We start from the raw sequence: 24,483 nt of genomic DNA on the forward strand, positions 1-24,483 counted from the left end.
CACCCCACCCTCCACTGGTCCTTCACTTCCCTGTGTCCTTACCTGCCTGCTCAGAATAAAGTATGTTCCTTTTCACAAAGGTTCTCAGAGTTGTCTTTTGGCTGGCAACTACTGAGTAATTGAACCTCGTTCAGTCCAGTAACAGATCCCCCCCAATCTACTGTAATACAGTTTTCCACAGTCTACTGAAGTGAATTTTAATCAAAACATTGGATCAACCCAATGCTTTCTAAGGTGTTTTAAAATAGAAACAAACAACAAGAAAAAACCCTGGGGTGCCTAATAAATTGATTAAACAAACTCATCTCTGATATTAAACCCTGGCAAAGTTTGTATGTAAACAATTTTCCTTTTACATTTGATTGATAAAATCCTAAATATGATATTTTCCATTAAAATCTGGTACTTTAGTAAAATAATAATGTACCTCAAAGACGATGTATTTCTATGGAAAATTAAAAGTTCATTTATATAATTCATCATTTCAGAAATATATCAGAAAAAACATGTTTGTATTTGGAAATATAATGGACTGGGTTATTAAGGCCAAAGTCTTACTGAAAACAACAAAATATTTTAGATACAAAAAGACCTAACAGAATAGTGAAGTATTTTGTGTGTGGTTATAATACATTGACTTTCTTAAGTATGTGACTATCCTATAAATTGAAGGAAGATTGAAATTTTTGGATGTGAATTTTAGCAAGAGGTACATATACACTACTTTGGAAAACTACCTCTGATAATGGTAGCACTCATGGTATTTGAATGACGGATACAACACACCTTTCATGCATCCACTTATAGGTGCAAGTATTTATTTTTGGATGCTATTTAATATAGCTGCACCTGGACATAGTGAGATACATGTTAGTCTGGTGACCTACAAAAAAGGAAATGGTTTGTTCTTATTTATTTGAAATGAAATGATAATGAAAGACTTCATAGTGTTTAAAGACAAACTTAAATTAAAAAATTCAATTCTATTAAATATAAAAAGTTTTCACCGTGCAAGAATAAAACTGTATATAGCTCCAAATGACTCTGCATTTCATAAATAAAAATGTAATACATCAGTTTTTCTTTGGAGCCTATAGTTAAATGTTCTGTGAACAAGCATCACATATAATGAGTTTGAACTCTGTACCATATTTACTCTAAATCCACCTCATCACATAGATATTGAATGGGTGTAGATTTCTGAGACAGGAAAAGTACAGGGTATAATTAAACTGATAAGAATTGCAAAAAAGCATTCCAATTCAGCACTAAATTTCTTTTGTTAGACCATTAAAACACTTTAAAGTCCTTTCCCAACTTTAGTCATTTATTCCTATTAATCAAATCATAGGTGTTATTATGCAAACAACTTTAGACAGGTTAAATATCTAAATGAATACATTAGTTCCCTTAAGCATCAAAAGGAAACCTTAAACCACAGCATCCTTAATGAGACAATTAAATACAAATAAACAGTTTTTCAAAGAAGATTCTAAAATAATTAAAATGAAAATCTAGTGAATCCAATCAAAATCCTAATATACTGGTAACATGTCAACAAATATCTCATTGAATTGTGTCCATAAATTATGAGCCATCCAACTCAGTGCTAGCCTATTTGCCATTTATTTTTTCCTACTCTAAAACTCTCTCACTCCATGTACCTATTTATCTACTCACTGGAAAGCAGGTTATTTCTAAATTACTTGCTGACTTGCAGTAAAGCTAAAACCTCAAACTAAAGGGCAACACACCCATGAAAACTTTTAAGTTAATTTATGTACAAAGTATGGAATTGATTAGTATACAACCAAGATTTAGACATTCTTAACAAAGGACATATTTTCCCAAAGCAGTTGTAACGCTCACCAAACCAAACCAAACAAACAAACGAAAACACCAAAAAAAAACTTGTGCTTCTTATTACTCTAACTCCAAACAAAATAAAGCAAACAAGCAAAAAAAACCTCCATCTCGGAAATGTATTACTCTTATCACTTTACACAGAAAGGGGCACACAATTTCGTTGTGCACTAATCTTATTATGATTTTTATTGTTATTTGCCTAACCTGGTGTTAGATAATAATTTTGCATAGATAGATGGAAAGAAAATATTGCTGAAATAAAAGCAATGAATATCTAGGATCATGTTCTTTTCTTATGTCCTCAAAATGCCATTAGCACGTTACTGAGCCTCACTGTAAACTGATAATTTTGTGTAAATTAAATAACATATGTGAAAAATATATTATGTAGCTTGCTACTTAAAAGGAAGCAGGGATCAACACATGTATATATTAATAGCAAGCTCTTCAATGACCATACATAGCATTGTTCACATTGAAAAATGATTAGTTAAGGGACTCAAAATTGAGATTAGAGAGGATTTTCACAACTAACAATATGTGAATTCCTCAATGACAGTAAAAGAACACCTTTCCAGATATTTTCCTTATGAAATCTAAAACTGGTAGGAATTCATTCTTTGGATTGCTTTTGATAATTTGAATTAAGTCAATGGATAAAATAATAGTTTTTCTCTTCCCCTTAGATATAAGGTCGAACAATTAAGTTTGCAAACTTGTCACAACGATGTTGCTAACCCTTTTTGATATCAGAGGGATTATTCATTATGAATTCATACCAACTGGATAAACAGTTAACCAAGTTTACTATTTGGAAATGCTGAAAAGGCAGCGTGAAAAAGTTAGATGAAAACGACCTGAACTTTTCACCAACAAGTCATGGCTCTTGCATCATGACAATGCACCAGCTCACACGGCACTGTCTGTTGAGGGAGTTTTCAGCCAGTAAATAAATAACTGTTGAGGAAACACCCTCCCTACTCACCTGTTCTGGCCCCCAATGACTTCTTTCTTTACCCAAAGATAGAGGAAATATTGAAAGGAAGACATTTTCATGACATTCAGGACATCAAGGGTAATACAACGACAGCTCTAATGGTCATTCGAGAAACCAGTTCCAAAATTGCCTTGAAAGGTAGACTAGGCGCTGGCATTGGAGCATAGCTTCCCAAGGGGAGTACTTTGAAGGTGACTGTAGTGATATTCAGCAATGAGGAATGTAGCACTTTTTCTAGGATGAGTTTGTGAACTTAATTGTCAGACTTTGTCTGTTAAGGAACTAAAACCTCATGCTACGCATGCCCCTCTATTTCCTTTGTGTTTTAACTGATGCAGGCGATAACCATGAATAGTTTTGTGATTTTATTTTTTTGTGTGTGTGTAGAAAAATACACAAAATGTGTTCACTCTTTTTAAGCTAAATTTCACGAAGAGTATGCACACACAATGTACATCAGGTTTATCATTGGTTCTCAGGATTGAACTTTTGCATCACATCCTGTAGAGATGGAACCCTACATTTAACAAGCCCTCCGGTCTTCATCTGTCTCCTTTCTCCTCTTCTAAGTAAGCTGACATTCATAGCTTTACTGAATTATCACACGAAAAAATATGAAACATAATCAGTTTTACTTTTTAAACTAATGACATGTGTGTGATAGAAATGAAGAAAGATATAAAAAAAACAGCAAACTTGGAATGTAATGTATTTACATCAGTATTTTATCAAATACAAAATATCCATTGCACCTTATCAATTTAACACCAGTACAAAATTTCTTAAATGTAGGGGATGTTTTATATTAAATCATTATGTGACTTTAACAATTTGTATGGATAGAATAAAATTTATATTGTATTATAATTACCATAATAAGTGCATTATCTAATGCTTAAAAAATGAGAAATGCTACCAAAAATAGTAATTGATTCAAAGTAGTTCAGAGAATTAAAAAGGTAAAGCTGTAGTGAAAACTGAAAAACAAACAAACAAATTTAATGATGTTAATATTACATTCAGGAATGGAAAATAAAGCCCTAGAAGTGTTAGCCACACTGAAATCCAGTTTTTCAGAAGTAGGCTTTAGTCCCTTGGATTTAGAACAAACTAATGTGAACAAAGCATTGCCATTCCTTTTTTGTGTCTGAGAATACAACATGAGCTCAATTTTTCTTAGGCATGAAGGTAAGGAAAAGGTTCACCTACTAGAGGTTGGGGATTTTTTGAAGTCAGATCACTCCACACGACATTGCAGTATATGTAGAATATAATGTGAAACTTCAAAAAGACAACTTTAAACACCACGAAGAAGTGTTTTGTTTAGTTTTATGCACCATTTCTCAAGGGAAGTTACTTTAACTATAGTTTGTATCCATCAAGATTAGTCTAAAAGAGAAACATTTCTTAAACACATTCCTTGAAAATATAATACTTTTACTTTTCTCAATCAAAATGTATTATGTTTTAACTGACTACTAATATCTTATATTTTGTTATTAAGTGCCTATTTAATATATTACGTGTCATTTCTACTGAACAATAAGTAGCTGAAAATTTTCCATGTAGAAATTTTCCAAATTTCTTTTGACAAGTTATATAAGTGATACAATTGTCCCTAATGACCAAAATAACAACAACTCATCTAGAAGAATTAATACAAACCGAGCGGGAAGAGAAGATGCACCAAGACTCAAATCAGACTTTGTGTTTTTTGGGGTACTAGAATTGGGATACTAGAAATGAACTACTGTTGAGAAACAATGTCTATCCCCATGACAACATCTATTTCTTCAAACACCAGAATAATTTATTATTCATTCTCTATGAGGGGTAACCTTTTGCTGGACAATGAAGAGATATTACTCTTTCCTTGCCTACTATCACCAAAGCTTTATATATGCATATTAATATTTTGGGGGAAAAATATCACAATTTTATGACACACATTTGTCAGGCAGATATCCTGCTCTTCCCTCACTTCTTTACTAGACTATTCACGTTGGTTAACATGGCCCAGCTCAGATCTTGCTGTCAGGAAAGTATTTCTTGACACTCTAGTAAGAGTGATTATATATCACTTTATTCATGTGTTTTACAGGTTTCATAATGTAAATAAATATTTGTTTGCCCATTTTTCTTGCCCTTCATGCAGCAAGTATCCTTGATACTAGGGATCATAGTTACTGACCCACAATTCTTCCACAGAGCTTGGTACAGTGTAGTCACTGACTAAATATATGCATAAATGATTGAAAACATTATATATATTCAAAAGTCTAAACTATTAAAATAAATTACCCCACATTGTTACTGATTTCATCACAGGTTATGAACTGATTAAAAATACAGTTTATTTTATTTTTTCCCTCTTGCTCTTGTCCAGTTAGGCTAGAAAAGATACACCATTTTTTTAAATAAATGTTTAGTAGTTTTGTATAGTTGGATGCCTTATTGCAGATTCTAAGAAAGAAGAGAATAGTACAGCATCTATTGAGGGTCTATAATCTATCAAGAACTTCGTTGGATGTCTTACATTCCGTTGTTGTATCAGGAAAACATATTATTAAAAATTAAAAAAGAGAATGATAATTATTAATTTTACAAAATAAATTTAATGAAAATATCCATAGTTTCTTTTTACACATGATTTGTTTTTATTTCAATTTCAAAAAGATTACAAAATGAGATGTTTCAGACACATGTTTTTAAGAAGATATTAGTTTAATGAAAAAGCAATTGTGGATTCTGCAATTATTTTTAACCTTTTAAACCGCAATTATTTTTGCACCAACCTAATATATCTATAGATGTTTACTGAACATAAGGAATTCAGTTAGAAACGTAAGAACTATTCTATAAATTTCTCAAAATTCTTGGTTGGATTTAAACAAAATCACTCAAACTATAAGTCTCTCTACCTGTGTCTTTATATTTCATGAATAGAAATGGGTAGATTTCAAACTAGGTATTCATTAGTGCTCTAATTATGTAAATAATCTATGGAAACATAATAAAATAGATTCCCAATATAGTTAAAAACTGAGATTTCCAATCAAGATGGTGGAATAGGTAAATACAGTGTTTGCCTTATCTTATGACCACATCAAAATTATAACTAAACTACAGAACAACCATAATTGAGAATCACTTGAAGTATAGATGAACAGAAGTCCTACAACTAAAGACATACAGAAGAAGCCACCTCAAGACCTGTTGGAGGGATCTTGATATACCAAACAAACTGGTCCCACATCCCCAGGTGGCAGTTAAAAATCAGAAAGGAAATCTCTGCTGTGGAGGTCCCCCCCTTAAGGAGTGAGGGCTCCCAGCCCCACACCAGGCTCCCCAGCCTTTGGTTTCAGTGCCAGAAAGAGAAGTCCCAATAACTTCTGGTTTTGAAAACTAGTGAAAAATATGGCTGAATGAGCCGGAGGGCTGCTGGACTCCCAGGCACTGCTCTTAAGGGCCCACACATGGCCTTACTTGCTGATAGACTCATTTGCTCTGAGATCCAGCACTTGGGCAGCAGCATGAAGGCACCAGAATAATGAGGAGAAACTGAATTGTCTGGATACAGGGCAAAAGATGGAGGGACAGCTTTCTCCCAGACAGAAGTGCTGGCAGAGGCCATTGTTCCTTTATTGAGCCCTCTCCAAAGCAACAAACAGAAGTAGGAAGGCACCATATCTAAGTCTCCATCAACCTGGCTAACACCACTCTACCCGTTGTGATGATTCCTTGAGACCTACCTGACTCAACTTGCAAGACCACCCAAGCAAGTTCCAATGGTTATTTCATACAAACAGCCTGTCTTGGCTCATCCTGTGGACTTTCCTAAAATCTCTAAAAGGTTCACACACACACACACACCCGCACCCCGCGCACCGCCCCAAAACACACACACACACAAAAAAAACAGCATCTGGCCTCAGCATGCCCTGTACCTCTTGCTAAGCAGCTCCAAGTCTAGCTTTGGCAGCAGCCAGCTTAGCTTCCAGGCTTGGCCTCTCCCAGAAACTTTCAGGCCCAGCCCACCTGGTGACCATCTGCAGATTGCTTTCTGGCAAAGCCAGGTGGCCTCAGGAAGGGCACAGTCTACATGAGAACTTGGTCTACAGTGTGGTCCACCAAGAAGGCCCTGGGGCCAGCCTACCCGGTTGCCTGCTTCTGATCCAGCCAGAGCACCACCCAGCTCCCTCCAAAGATAACATACCCAAAGGACAGACTGGTCAGGCACCAGAGCCCTGCTAAAGTGATTCTTTCTCCATAAGGACAACTTCTACATAACGGCTTCTCTACTGTAGTGACAGCCAGTCTTCACAACCAATAATTTTGAGGGCCAGTCCCTCCCATGATACGCAAACAGCAACTGAGGTTCAACTACAACAGAAAAGCACATACAATCCATACAAGGGACACACCTAGAGCACCTGGTTCAGGTGACCAGGGAGACTGTGCCACTAGGTCTCACAGAACACCTACTACATAAAGTGACTCTATTAAAAATGGGAGATATAGCAGTCTTATCTAATATATAGAAACTAACACAGGGAAGCAGCTAAAATGGGGACATAAAGAAACATGTCCCAAATGAAAGAATAGAACAAAGCTCCAGAAAAAAAAAAGAACTGAACAAATGGAGACAAGCAATATACAAATGCAGAGTTCAAAATGCTGGTTATAAGGATGCTCAGTGATCTCAGTGAAAACTTCAACAAAGAGATGGGAAACATAAAAATGGAGATAGAAAACATAAAAAATAACATCACAAATGAAGAATACAATAACTGAAATAAAGAATAAATTAGAAGGAATCAACAGTAGACTAGATGAAGCGAATACCTCAATCAGTCAATCAGTGCTATGGAAGATAAGGTAGCAGAAAACACCCAATTGGAACAGCACAAAGGAAAAAAAATATCCACAGATAGGAGGAGAGTTTACAGGCCTCTGTGACAACATCAGGCGTACCTACATTCACCTCACAGAGGTATCAGAAGGAGAAGAGATTGAAACTGAAAACCTATTTGAAAAAATAATGATGGAAAACTTCCCTAACCTGGTGAAGGAAACAGAAATACAAGCATAAGGAAGCACAGAGTCCCAAACAAGATGAACCCAAAGAGGGCCACACCAAAGAACACCATAATTAAAATGCCGAAGGTTAAAGAAAAAGATAAAATCTTAAAAGTAACAAGGAAAAAGCAGTTAGTTACCAACAAGAGGGCTCCCATAAGACTGTCAATTGATTTTTCAACAGAAACTTTGCAGGCCTGAAGGGATCAGCACAAAATATTCAAAGTGATGAAAAGCAAGAACATACAGCCGAGACTTCTTTACCCAGCAAAGCTATCATTTAAAACTGAAGGACAAATAAAGATCTTCCCAGACAACAAAAAGCTAAGGGAGTTCATTACTACCAAACCAGTACTATAAGAAATGTTAAAGAAACTTCTTTAAGAAGAAAAAAATAAAAAATATAAATAATAAAATGGCAATAAGAACATATCTATCAAACATTACTTTAAATGTAAATGGATTAAATGCTCCAATCAAAAGACATAAGGTGGCTGAAGGGATAAGAAAACAAGACCCTTATATAAGCTGCCTGCAAAAGACTCACTTCACATTGACAGACACTCACAGACTGAAAGTAAAGGGATAGAAAAAAGGTATTTCATGATAGAAAAAACTGGAGTAGCAATACTTATACCAAACAGAATAGACTTTAAAGTAAAGGGTATAACAAGAGACAAAGAAGGACCCAGTAACCCCACGCTGGGTATTTATCCAAAGAAACCTAAAATGCTCCTTCGAAGGGACATGTGTATCCATGTTTATTGCAGCATATTTGCAGCAGCCAAGAGATGTGTATGGGGGCAACATGAATATCCTTCAATGGATAGAGATGGATGGTAAAGAATATATATATATATATATATATATATATATATATATATATATATATGAATGTATATGGATAAAGAATATATATATATTCTTTATATATATATATGTGTGTGTGTGTGTGTGTGTGTGTGTGTGTATATATATATATTCTTTATCCATCCCTCTTGGATTGTTTATATATATATATATATATATATATATATATATATATATATATATATGTACGTATGTAAACAATCACTATTACTCAGCTATAAAAAAGAATGAAATTTGCCATCTGCAACATGGATGGAACCTAGAGGGTATTGTGCTGAGTGGACTAGGTCAGACAGAGAAAAACAAACGCCATATGATTTCACTTATATATGAAATCTAAGGAGCTAATGTCATATATATATATATATATATATATATATATATATATATATATATATATAACTCATATAATTCAACAACAACAAAAACAATAACACATTTGGGCTACTTAAAATGTACAATGCATGTGCTTAAAGTCATAAGAGAAAATTAATTTTTTCTCATGAAAACAAGGTGACAACAATAATAAAGATTACTTTTGAAAAATAATTGGACACTTAAAATCAGATTAATAGAAATATGGTAGAGTATAAAATAAAAGCCACATACTCTTATTTTTGTAAATGCAAATGTATTATAGTATGTATGCATAATAAAATCTTCCAGCTAAGAGAGATACTTTTGTTCAAAATAATAAAATTATTTACAATGTTCAATTTATAGTCTATTATTGGTTAGCAAAATCAATGTTATATTTATTATTGACAGCAATATTTAAAAACACAATTTTTTTAAACACTGAACAGAGTAATATGATATAACTATAAAAATGGAGTATTATCTAGAGAGTATACATTTTAGTATTCTTTGAGGATAGTGAAGATGGTCAGAGTATGTAGACTACTTTCATTATCTAAAATTGCCTACAATATAATAGTTCTGCAAACATGGAGGATTGCAGAAACTATTGACATTCTTCAACATTATCAACCCTGGAAAAATTTTAGAAGTAAAAGGCACTTACACATTTAGCATAAAGATTTAAAAACAACTACAGCCAAAATGAGAAATCTATGGGGCTTTTGCAGGATAATATGAATTGATATATATGAAAATTAATGGAGCTTGGGATAGAAGCAATGAGATATAGCAATGAGAATAAGAAAAGGAAACGTATTTTAAATTTTCTTGCTGTTTCTTCCCCAATCACCTCAGACATTTAGAAGTAAACTTTGCTGCATTAAGGACACCTTTTAGCATTCTTCTCTACAAACTCACCACCTGACCTTCCAAAATTGTGAGAGCCTGGGTAAATCTCTACAACCCAGCACTGCCTGGTTGAGTGGTTGTAAGAGGTTTGAACTCTTTCAAGGCTCACCCATTCCCCTTTCATTGAAGTAAGTTGACTGATACTGGTTGTTTCCCTTCCACAGTGCATATCATAGACTGAATAGAAGCATGAGCAGTTAGACTAATTAAACTAATTAAAATTACTTTTTACATATATCCTAAGCAATAAAATATGTGTGTGCCAGCAATGACTGGAAAGTTAATAGCTCTGTTCTAGGCACATGGTAGATTTTTAGCAAGTTTTCCATTGCATATACTTATATATTTATATTTCCATTGCATATATATTAGTATCATGTAAATCTATTGCATATTTTTTAAACTAACTTTCAGCTCCTCCTTTTCTCAATTTACCAAATATTTAGTTGGCATTAAAGTTCTATAATTTAGGGTCTGCCCATCCTTTTCTCTGAACAGAAATAACATTTCTCCACTAGAATTATTTTGCTTTACAACTGAAAACAGGCAATTTATATGTAAACATCTCTAGGGATTTTCCAGATTATACAGAAGTATGCTGCATACTGATTACCACAGAAAGTCATTTAATAACTTATAACAGAAAGTGACTCCTGAGTTAGTATCTAGAATTAATGTGAGAATTTTTGATTCACTTTCTAGAGTAAGGATGTACTTCATGGCAGAGATATGTAAACACTCTCAGCACAAATCTCTTGTGGTAGATTTAACATCCCATTTAAAGTCTCAACTTGAAAATGCAAGTTTAAAAACTACCTATAGAATGTATTTTTCTTCCTCAGATTTGATAAATATCAAATCACATTTTAAATCCCAACAGTGTTGTTTTCTGAAAGTATAAACCTAATTTCCATTTGCAAATTCATCTATTAAGGGAATTGCCTATAGGTTAAAGATGTTGATTTTAATTTTGTTTTAAGTGTACTTTACATTTTCCTCCTCAATAATGTGACTAAGGATATTTTGATAATGTTAACAATGAAAAATTTTAGCTCTTGTTTTAACTATATGTGTGATCCATGGAAAAAGGGGCTTTATCGTTCCTCTTATTTCCTCAGCAACTTGCAGAGTCCAACCACATGTTAGGCACTCAATAATTATTATAAAATGAACTACTCAAATGTTATACAAGATTCCTAAATACACGGAGAACCAACTATTGTGTATTAATAAAATGTATTAAAATACATTAATGATCATTTAAAGAAGGAAGAAATAAGTAAAATTTAAAGGTTCTGAGTAATGCTCGAGTAGTAAAATCTTCCAGAGGGAAGATATGCTGATGTAGAGAATTAATTTGGGATCAGGTTCTGAAAAAATGACATATGATCCTCTTTGAGTAATTAAATGATTTTCATATTTAGGAATGAGCAAAGAATACCCTTGAAATCACCACACTGAATTAGACAAAGAGGGAGTAATTTTGTCAAGGGTAACAGTCACATACACCATTTTACTGACACGAGTTATGATAATTTTATTCAACTTTAAAATATAACCTAATTACTTCATTGACGAGATTTAACAAATATTTACAGTATTTCATCTGTGCATTTATTCATGATCTATTTTGTGAATAACATTTTCATACATCAGTATGCTTAAAAATGGGATATTTTTCTTCACACTTGAATGGCTGCAGCTGAAATTCTGTAAAACCATACGTATTTAGGGTAAACCACAATGGATTGCATATATGTGACTACTGTGAAATAAAAAATAAAAATTTCAAATGTTTTCATTGACGTCTGTAGCTACAAACTTAAAAGAATGCTTCTAGTCTTAAGAGTATTGTTTTGAATACATGAAATTACAGTTGATCAATATTTTCAGTTTCAATAATTGAGTCAAATATAATGTATATGCTCCATAGTTATTAGTTCCCTACGCTTGACTGAGTCTGGCCAAATCGTAACCCCTGCTTTGCTTCATTGTCTCATTTACTTAATGAAAACTCCGATCTCTGGTCCTCTTTTGAACCAATGACCTTGTGATTGTCACAGTATGCTCAGCTGAAAAAAGTATAAGCAAGGCTATTTTCCACTTGTTTCTGGAGCAACAACCACTGTGATCAAGACTTTCATGTACTTATCTTTTTAAGCAGAAATCATTGGCCACAGGAAAATCGAGGATGCTTATCCTTCCAGTTCACTTTGCTGATGTAATGTTAATGCTATTTATATTTAGTCACTGCTGATTTAAGTCACCTTTGCATTAACTACTAATAGTGTGAGGTTCTAGGTATTTGCTCCTACAAATCCCATTGCACAGCCTCTAGAGACTACTTCTAATGCATTTTACAGTTTATTCTTGGTGAGAAGTACTTCTTTCCTTTTGAACTCTCATGTTATGAGCTAAGAGAAATGAGTGTAGTTTTAAGTTCACAGTTTATGTCTAAGTACTTCTCACCAGGAGAGCTCCAGCATTTTGCTGAAAGCTAAATGCATGTTGCTCTAAATAGTAGTTTTGACCTATGAAACATAAAATAATTATTTTAATGGAAAAATTCCTACATAGCTAAGAATTGGATAATTAACGAAATAATTCTTAAAACAAAAATATTGTAATAGACATATATATGTTACATATTTTAATATATGATATTATGTTATGCTTACCACGATGCTTAATATATTTTCTATAGTAATTATACCTATTTTACATTTGAAAGGTAACATACTATAATATTAAACTGCTACATAAAAAAGACAACTAACATAAAATATATTAAAATTAAACTCTTAAATATGTGTTAAAATTTTAAAAAACTTGAATGTTTTGTGCATTGTTAAGCATTTACTTCAATAAATATGTACCGATTGATGTACAAAAACAGTATGTTAGGTGTTAATAGCATATGCAAAGATGGAAACAAATTTACCCCTATATATGAGTTAAATGTGCTTTAAAAGTTGAATAAATGCACATATACCCCTAATACAAGAAATAGAATGGTAAGTGCTATCACAGAAATATAACAGTCTATTTGAACAAAGGGGAGGAAAAATAATATCTATATGAAACAGATCTGTCACTGAAGACTTCTTTTTACATATTGCATATGATTTTTAAAAATATGTGCAGTCATCTATATACTGTATTTATTGTGAATTAATAAATGTTTATATCTGGTCATCCTGGAATATAATTGTAGGTGGCTTATAAAAGAAAACATCTTATTCCAGACAGTTGTAAGATATAAATTTCACGGTAAACATGAGTCTTCTACTATATAATAAACACAAAACAGGACAGCATAGTAATCACTTTTAAATGGAACTGGTACTTTATAACCAACTATAAAGTTATTATTAAGAAGCATCTTCTAAAGTTATATGTTTCAACAAAAAATGGTCCAGGTAATTTATTATTTTAAAAATTAAACTTATGACACTTTTTTTTGTTGTTTGTTTTAAATAAAGACAGTGTGTGCATGTGTTCAGAAAGGCAGAGTACTATTTTTAAATTTTTATAAATGATATTGAGGAAAAAAATGACAGTCTTACAAATGATGACTGAGTTTTCATGGTTTTAAATGAAAAAGCATATGTCAAATAAACAGAAAGTGGAAACATTGTAATTCAATACTTGGTATCTCTAACACAAAATATATATCAACAATGTACATTGCAAATGATTACTAAAATTAACCTCTAAAATACCTTTAAAGTTGCTGTCACTCAAGGGAAGTGAAAATTGTATCCTATCCTTTAGGTGAGCTATGTAAAAGCAATATTTAATATATGTTCAGTGCTATGTCTTCGTATATTTTTCTGTACTCAGCTGTAAATCTAAAACATACATCTCAGAGTTCTATGCATCTCTATTTAGATTTGAGAGGATAAATCTTTTGTTTAATATTCTCAATTATGTTATTACTCCTAACATTATTTATGAGTGTCTGGCTTTCATATGGAAATGTGTAGGAAGGAAAATAGGTCAAGTACATTAGAATTTTCACTCAAATGAGTTCTCAATTCCAATGGAGAGAGTTTTTGTTAGCAGCTATTAAAATTGATAAAAAGAAAAAAAAAAGACAAAGGAGCAGTTGAAGCAGGTGGGTTTGCCACTAAACAGATGGGCTTGGGAAAGAATAGAGGAAAAAGGAAAAAAAAAATGACTTCAGACAGGAAAAGAGTGAACATTAATCAGAATGCTATTCCAAGTATACAGGGTAGTGTGAAATGAGGTGTGAAGTTGGGAGTGGGTGAAGAAGACAAACACATTATATGGAAGCACACTTAAACTAGGCAGTTATGATATCTGAATTCCTTACTTCTTTGTCATTGAAAGATCTCAAAATCCTTGAGAACACGCCCTGAGTATTGGTTACCTTTGCTTAAGGAAGAGCTACATTTGCATTATTTCGTACTTTATAGCAAAACTTAGGAAAATGCTGTGTTTAAAATACTTCTTGTTCACCTGAAAATCTATCTCACAATAATATGAGCTATATGAATGATATATAATTAATATATTCATGAAAATACTCTTGATATTTTGCCTTATATATCATGTTTTACATTTTTTTGTTTGTTTCGCTTTGTTTTGTTAAGTTATACACTCAAATGTTCTTAGAGATTAGGCAATTTCCATTTATAGACAAAGATGCTGGTGTAAAGCAATAGTCCTGGTCAGGTTTTGGAACTAAAGTATTGGAATACTTTTTTTTTTTTTTTTTTAACATTCTGCTAGCCCAACAAAAAGAGGTACCTGGGCTGAATGCAGCCCATGAGGCCTGAGAAATTTTGGAATGACATAAGTACTCACTTAATCTGAAGAATTCCAGAAATTTACTGAAATAACCTTGCTTTTAAAGAAAAAGATGAAACTTACCATTTGATGAAATACCAATTTTACTTTGTTGTACATAAACATGCCAACTTAGGACAACCATATCATTTAACAATTACCCATTTAACTCTAATAAATCTCTCTTTACTTCATTAGAAGTCAAGGCCCAAACTTTAGTCAACAGTAAACCTAACTGATAGTGTTCAAAACTCTTACCTTTTCTTCTCTCCTTTGCACCTGTCCGTCAAAATCAGAATCAGGTATGAACTCCAACGGCTATTACTTAGCTCTTGCACTTGTTCGCTGAGATCTCTGGGAAGAAATGACATGATAACCAAGATTTGTGTCAGTGTAGATTCAGGGTCCAATATGCCTGGGAATCCAATTAGATTGAATAATCAATATCTAATGCTATTCTCCAAAACGAATGATTCAACACAAATTTACACTTTGTTAAAGCTGTTTTTCTCCTATGATTCTGTCATTCCTACTTGTATCAAAGATAAGTCTCGCTAACTGGGTTCTGAACCATCCCAGTATGCCTCATTTAGGATCTTGTCTATTTTTTATTCTGTATATCACATGAATGTTTAACCTTTCTGTATTGCTGGTTACAAGTATTAGTGATAATGAGAAGTCAAGCAAGATAAGGGACAAGAAATAAAAACTACATTTAGCAACACGTAGGTCACTGAAAACCTTAGTGAAAATAATTTTAATTATCAAGACATGGTGAATCAGGTATCAGCAGATACTCCTTTTCAATCCTTCTTCCAATGTTACCATAAGAGTAATTCCTCAATAGCACAATTCTGATAACTTCAGTCCTCTACTTAAAATACTTTTAACAGCTCCCAATTTCACTCAAGGTATGGTACACTTAGCATAGAAAGCTAAGCATAATACGTTCCTTCAAATATGCACCATTTTTTCTTGACTCTGGCCCCTGAAGCGTATTATTCCTTTGGGTTGGAATAGTCTTAAATTCTTCTTCATTTCCTCCATCAAGACTGGATAAAATACCACATCCTTCAGGGATGTTATTGTTGTCATTTTGTTTGTGCGCATGTGATGTATGTAGGTGTTTATGTGTGTTGTAATCTCTAGATTAGATCCTCAGAATATCTGTACCCATTAATCCTAAAATTTTATTTTTAATACTGGTGTCACATAGTTTATATTAAATGTTTATATATATTTAAATCCCATGACGGTAGAAACTGTTTGTTACTTGCAAATGAACCATCAGGAAATTGCACAATGATTTGAAAATATCTCATAAATGAATGGATATGTAGATAAAATAATTGATAGATGTGGATGGATAGATTTGTAAATGAATGAATGTTCTATTTTGTGAAAAAAATCTGAGGTCACAGAGTTAAATAAAATATGTGTTAAAGACTGAGTTATGTCTTTAAATCAAGGCTTGGATAAAAATCATATACATTTGTGGGATGTTCATAAGACACTATGAAATTAAGGAATTTTTGGATGAAGTTTATGAAGTTATTGCATGATTCCTGAAAATTGATTATTTCATTCTCACAATGCATTGGAAATGATAAAGGCTTGGGGATGATAATTCTTACTTCTCCACATAAACAAAACACTTGGTTAGGTACTTTATTTCTCTGAATCTATTTCTATCAGTAAACCACATGATATGAATGAATACCTGTTTAAAGGCATAGTGAGAGTTACAGAAATTAAATATTTGGCATGGGCCTGTCACAGAGCAGGCATTTAATAAACACTACTTTTAGTTACATTTCTTATGTTTTGGACCTCTTTCATGTTGTTGATTTTGTTCCTTATAATCTTTTGGCTATTTTTGGATCCATGTCTGAGCTAGTCTCTCACTGATAATCATATAAAATAATGTGTAAGTATAAACAATTCCTATTACTCACAAGAGACTGAAAGTAGAAAAAGGATACCTTTTGATAGTCCATCCATACAACAAAAATTCATACAAAAACATACCAAACGCCAAGGTCTGTCTGAGCCCTGGATATATGGTACTTAACTGTTGATAAGTGCTGTGAAGGAAAATAAAGCAGGAACAGAGAAATGATAGTGCCATGTTTCAACATGGAGTTATGGTTTGGATTGCACTTTTAACAGTTGTCAGGGAATTTTATTTTATTTTTTCTGAAAAGGGGCACTTTATCAAAGATCTGAATATATCTGAAAGGAAGAGGGTGTAACAAGCTCAAGGCCCAGAAGCAGAAGGGTGTTTGTCATATATGAGGAATATTAAGGTTGGAAGAAAATAATGTGGAGGGTTACAGTTCAGAATAAAGGTAAATAATAACAGTAATAAAAAGACTCAATTATGTCGAGTTTTGCTCTACTTAGTGAATGAGGGAGAACCATTGAAGAGTTTGAGTATACGAAGGATATGGTATGACTAAAGGATATAGACAGAAAGATTTGAGAACAAAACTGAGATATGATATATTGTGCAGAGAATAGACTGAAGGGAACAAGCTTGTAATTAGGTAAGACTAGCGAGGGGGGTATCACATTAATCCAAGAAAAAAGACGATGATGGGCTGAACTTGGGCAGTAGGCATGAAAGCAGTGAGACACGGATGAGTCTGAAGGTAGAGTCAATAGGATGTTTACTCATAGGTCACATAGGGGATGTTAAAGAGAGGAGTGAATAATGACTCCAAGTTGTTTACCCTGTGTGACTGCCTGATTCTGCAAAGTGGAAGGTGTCGTAGGAGCAGGTGGGTGGGCATGGTGTGGCAGGCACAGATATGGGCTCTCAGGTTCCCCTTCAAGAAAGGAGTCCAGCCCAGCTCTGAGGAATGTGGCTAGCTGATGGCAGCCAGCTTCATTTCCTTCAGGGTTTGCTTCAGCTTTCAATCCAAAGCCATACTTTCCTCAGGGTGTCTCCAGCACAACAGTTAAAGAAGGTGACGGTGCCAAGTGCAGATTTTTCTTAGAGTAACTTCCAGAGGAATGAGAAAGTCATTCAGGGACCTAACCTCTTCCATTCAGTATGGGACACTTGTAAAAAGGGCATCTTGACTCTTGAGCTTCTTACTGAGCTGTTAGAAATGGTCAGGTCAGCATCCCGGTCTAATAGCGCTCCCCACTTCGGGCCTTCTGCCCATCGTACTTCTGCATCTTAATTGTGACAGGTGTAAAAACTAAAATATTTTTTGCATTCCGAACTCCGTCTCTGCAATGAGAACTCTCAGATTTTAAGAAAACTGTCTTTGGAGACTAGTTTTACTAACTCTTCTAAAATCAAATCCTCCCACTTAGCCCACATCTTTGCAGTCAAAGAAGCACAGCATTCTAGCACATACATATAGTGTAACTGAAGAAATAAACACTCAAGTTCCCTGTAGGCTAAGCAGCTATCTGCTTATATGGCCTGAGTCCTTGAATGTCCAAAACTCTAGATGAACCTTCCTCAGTCAAAAAATATGGCATCTCATGAACTCTAAGTACTGATTTCAATTCAGCAATCTAATGGTTGATAAAACAAATTCCAGTTTTTCACATGCACATTCTTAAACTGTTTGAAGCCAGGTATCACAGGTTTCCATATCTTCTCTCATTTTAAGCAAATTATTCTGAATTTTTTCAAACTTTTCCTTGTATTGTCTCTTGGCTGTTAGCCAATTAAAGTATCTTCAAATATATGGACTGGTAATAAATTTACTTTATTGTTAAAAAGTAAAATGTACAAAATACTAGTGTTAGCAATTAAACTTTCTTTAATGATTTTAAATATGGCAAATGTAGTACCATCCTAGTATATGTGTAGCCTTTACTATATTATGTATAGACACAAAGAACCATTTAATCATGCCTGGGTAAAAAAATAAATAACTCATCCAGCCTAATTTTTACATTCAATATGTCTTTATCTCAGCTGGCCAATGAAATACAACCCTACACTGGAGAGAGAAAAGATGAAATTTTAGGAATGGCTATTTTTATTTTATTTTTGGACTTGGGCATATATAACAAGAGACCTCATTATGGTCTCCTGTTGGTTTGTGAGTTTCTTGATACACTGTTCATTGAAAGAAGGCAATTGAAATCTGAATGTGATGTACACTTCACTCATTCTTCCAGAATAGATTACAGTGCTGAACTGACACAGAATTAATATATTCTAGCATGATTCCATCACTAAAGACAGTTCAAGATAAGATGCAAATTCCATAGAGCTCTCTGAATTCCCTGTAGCTCCAATATTTCTGAGTGGACACTCATTTTCTCAGAAATTTTTGGGATTCTCAGAAGATAGCAGAGCAGTACAAATGATTCTTAAATCTATCCATCTGTGGTGCCTATATAGATAATGGTTTATCTATAAATAATGAGAAAAATCAACATATGTCTTAACAATCTTCCATTATCATCCACTGTAATTTCTTATATACCAATAAACTAACTTTATGTAACTATCAGCCATGTCTCTCAAGCCAAATCAGAACACATTTACAAATCTCCCAGGCCAAAGAGCTACACATTTTATTACATTTCCATTAAGAAAAGTTACCACATGCATACAACTTAAATATTTGTACCTTTTCAGTTTTGCTCATTACTAATTTTAATGGGACTTTAATCAGAATAATGCCAAAGTATAAACTAAATATATTTCTGTAATTAAAATGGAGATGATTATGGCTTCTGAAGCATGTAATGTGACAAAGGCAATAATGAGTAATTTTTGGAGGCAATTACCTTACATAATATTTTTATTATGCATTATTTTCATTTAGAAGATTTTGTTCAAATAAAACAAGTGCATCATGAATTTCAGTGCTCTTGTGTAAATTACATGCAACAAAATGTGGTGTATAATTTTAAAGTTAGAATAATATTACTGCTAGATGTTTTATTATAATCTTAACATTCCCTAAATAGTTCAAAAATCTAAAATATAGTTACACTACACGATGGCCAATATAATAATCTCAATACTTTTAGAGTTTATACAATGGCTACTTTAAAGAAAGATGAAAAACATCTTTACTGTCAGTCCTTTGGATTAAATCATAACTCTGTAAGGACAAGGGTATACTATTATGTGAATAAATTAAATGTATTACAATGTAATAAGAAAAAATTAGTTTTCCATAAATATAACATACACTAACTTTAAAACCTGAGCATTCATCAGAATCAGATAGAAATCTTGTCAAATACTGATTCATTCATGGCCAATCCAGACATTCTTGTATATTTGGCCTTGGAAGTAGTTTAGAATTCATATTTTTAAGAATTTATTCAGTGATACCTGGCCTTCCAAAATTTTAACTAGTATTGTCATACTGAGGCAAACTGGCTGTTTTATCATGTCTATATACGAGGTCTGAGAATTAAGTTTGCACACTCATCTTAGAAAAAGTTCTACATACCTCATTGCTGAATATCACTAGTCACCTTTGAAGTAGTCCCCTTGGGAAGCTATGCACCAATGCCAGCATCTAGTCCACCCTTCAAAGCAATTTTGGAACTTTTTTTCTGGAATGGCCATCAGAGCTGTCATCGTATTACCCTTCATGTTCTGAATGTCATCAAAATGTCTTCCTTTCAATATTTCCTTTATCTTCGGGTAAAGAAAGAAGTCATTGGGGACCAGATCAGGTGAGTAAGGAGGGTGTTCCAATGCAGTTATTTGTTTACTGGCTAAAAACTCGCTCATAGACAATGACATGTGAGCTGATGCATTGTCGTGATGCAAGAGCCATGAATTGTAGAAAAGTTCAGATCACTTTTGTCTAACTTTCTCATGCAGCCTTTTCAGCACTTCCAAAGAGTAAACTTGGTTAACTGTCCAGTTCATAATGAGTAATCCCTCTGACATCAAAAAAGATTAGCAAAAGGGGCAGCCAGGTGGCTCAGTTGCTTATAGCTCGAGCTCTGAACAACAGGGTTGCCGATTCAATTCCCACATGGGCCAGTGAGCTGTGCCCTCCACAATTAAAGACAATGAGCTGCTGCTGAGCTTCCAGAGGGGCAACCAGATAGCTTAGCTGGTTAAAGCGCGAGCTCTCAACAACAAGGTTGCCTGTTCAATTCCCGCATGGGATGGTGGGCTGTGCCTCCTGCAACTAAATATTGAAAACGGCAACTGCACTTGGAGCTGAACTGCACTCTCCACAACTAGATTGAAGGGCAACGATGGAGCTGATGGGCCCTGGAGAAACACACTGTTCCCCAATATTCCCCAATTAAAAAAAAAAAAAAAAAGGAAGGTTAGCAACATCATTTTGGACTGATTTGGACTGACGGAACTTTTTTGGTTGTGGAGAATTGGCTGACTTCCACTGTGCACTTTGACACTTTGTTTCAGGTTCATATCGGTACACCCAAGTTTCATTGCGAGTGATAACATGGCCCAAAACATCATCTTGCCTCTCCAAAAGGTCTTGGCAAACTTCAACTCTCCTTTGCTTTTGTTCATAGGTGAGCGCCTTCAGGACCATTTTCGTACACAACTTTCTCATGTCAAGATTTTCAGTTAAGATTTTCCTTACTGGTTTTCTATCGATGTTGACTTGGTTTGCTATGCTTCTCATAGTCAGCCGATGATTTTGATGCACAACTTGATGAACTTTTGCCATGTTTTTGTCAGTTCTGCTCATTATTGGCCTCCCTGACCTCTCTTCATCAGTGACTAGTTCTCTCCCCAGAAAAACGTTTAATCCATTTGTACAATGCAGTTTTCTTCATGGTATTATCCCTATAAACTTGGACTAACATGTACCTGATTTTACTTCCACTTTTGTCATGTTTAACAAGAAATTTAATGTTTGTTCGTTGCTCTAGTTTAAGCTCAGACTTTCTTGTGATGGCACACAAAAACACGCAACAACAATAATGAACACTACTCAGCAAGATACCATCATAGGTCAACACGAACATGGCTGTGAGACACTGATATACCATGGTTATGAAACCTTCCCAAGCTGTTTCAGTACTTCCCAAGCAGTGCTGTACAGTGCTGCTAATGTAAATACACAGTGGCAAATTTGCAAATCCAACTGTCAGACCTCGTATAATATTAGATACGTTATCAATATATGATATAAACCATCTGAATATATATTTAGTTTTGCCTATGCTAAACATTATATAAATGAGTTTATGCATATACTCCTCTAACATTTGTTTACACTATTTCATTTTCTTCATCATATGGTATTTAGCTACATGAACCTGTTGCTAGTATTTAGTAATTTCCTTCTTGATGAACAATTGTGTTGTTTTATTGATTTCATTATATCAATAATGCTGATATTGATAATTCTGTCAAATCCTCTGGTGGATTTCTGTAGAATGTAAGTATAGGAAATGTACTTAGGGATGGAATTGCTGATTATTGGATATGCATGTATTCCTTTTAGTAGGTGATACCAAATGATTTTCCAAAGGTTTTGTACCAATTTATACTAGAACTAGGGATATAAATTGAGAGTTCTGTTTGCTCCATTTCCTTGCCAATGCTTATTTTTATATGGTAGACAGAATCCTTAAAATTATATTTACTTTATTTTGCATTTACCTGATTGCTAAGGAGCTTAAATATCTTTGTTTATCTTTATGGACCATTGCTATTTCCTCTTTTGGGCAGTATCAATTCATGTTTTTGGCCTACTGGATTATCACTTCTCAGTGTTTAATTGAAGTTACTCATGCATTTAAAAAAATAATAATCATCATCATTTTGGTTATATATTTCTAATGATTCTTTCACTCGTTTTCCACTAAATATTTAGCTTTATGTGTCTTTTGATAACAACCACAAGCTTCAAGTTTCATTATTAATGTAGTCAAATTCATCAAACACTTCCTTTGTGGGTTATACTTTTTGTATCTTATTTTAAAGTTTTTCTAATCATGAGATTATAAACATTACCGCTGATTCCTTATTTTAATTTAAAAAAGAAATATATATATATATATATATATATATATATATATATATTTTATTCTACATTTAAGTTCTTAATCTTCTTTTGAAATATATTTATTTCAATTTGTATTATACTTATTCATTATGTACAAGGCATTTTTAATTAAAATTTTAACTGTTGTTTGGGTATGGAAATGCAGCAAAACACTTTTAATATTGGTTTTATACTATAAATCTTGCTATACTAACACATTAACTCATGTGTTTTCCGTAGACATTTTAAGTGTTCCTTGATAGAATATAGATAAATGATACTGGATTCTTCCCCTTCAATTCTTTTACATTTTACTGTTATTATCCATTAACTTATGACTGCTAACTTTTGCACAATATTGAATGACATGGTGACAGTTATCTCTATTTTCCTCTTCTGGGTACTACAACAAATGTTTTGTCTGTTTGTTACTTTTCATCTTTGGGCATTTTCTTTTTGGTAAGTTTTGATGTTCTTTATCAAGTTTTTAATCTTAGTTTTCAAAGACATTTAAACCAATGCTATTAACTATTATGAAAAGCCGTTCCTGTATGCACAGAAACAGATCATACATGTTTTTCTATTTAATGTTTTGATGTAGACATTTACATTATTCAATTTTCTAATAATGAACTAACCTTACAGTCCAGTAAGGAACCATTACTGGCTATTGCGCTATTGTTGTTTTTAGTTAGTACTGAATTTGGTTTGCTCTTTTTTTTTAAATTTTCTTTTTCATTGGTAAGGTTAGACTTTAGTTGTACTATCTTTACTTGTTATTTCCTGTGTTTTATAGCAAAATATACACTAAACTCTTTCAAAAATGAGATGGCAAAAAAATTAACTCAAAATGGATCAAAGACCTAAACATAAGACATGAAACAATAAACTGCATAGAAGAAAGCCTTGGTATTAAACTTATGGACCTTGAGTTCAGAGAGAATTTCATGAATTTGGCCTCAAAAGCAAGGAAAGTAAAAACAAAAATAAATGAACAAGACTTTATCAAACTGAAAAGTTTCTGCACAGCAATGAAAGCATCAACAAAGCAAAGAGGCAAACAACCAAAGGAGAAAAGATAATTTGCAAACAATGCCTCCAATAAGGGGCTAATTTTCAAAATATATAAAGTACTTGTATAATTCAACAACAACAATAAAAATCCAATTTCAAAAATGAGCAGAGGACCTGAACAGACACTTTTTCCGAGAAAACATACAAACAGCAAACATATATGAAAAAATGCTCAACTTCAGTAACTTTTAGGAAAACGCACATCAAACCCACGATAAAATATCACCTCACACCTGTTAGAATGGTTATCATAAACACGACAAATAATGACAAGCGTTAGAGAGGCTGTGGAGAAAAAGGAACTCTCATACATTGTTGATGGGAATGCAGATTAGTGCAGCCTCTATGGAATGCAGTGTGGAGTTTCCTCAAAAAATTAATAGAATTGCCATATGACCCAGCAATCCCTCCCCCTAGGTATCTACCCCCAAAATCTGAAAATATTTATCCATAGAGATATATGTACTCCAATGTTCACTGTAGCATTATTTACTGTGGCCAAGACACAGAAACAACTAAAGTGCCCTTTGATAGATGATT

Source organism: Rhinolophus sinicus, linkage group LG09 (genome assembly GCF_036562045.2).
Source record: "Rhinolophus sinicus isolate RSC01 linkage group LG09, ASM3656204v1, whole genome shotgun sequence".
Taxonomy (NCBI): domain Eukaryota; kingdom Metazoa; phylum Chordata; class Mammalia; order Chiroptera; family Rhinolophidae; genus Rhinolophus; species Rhinolophus sinicus.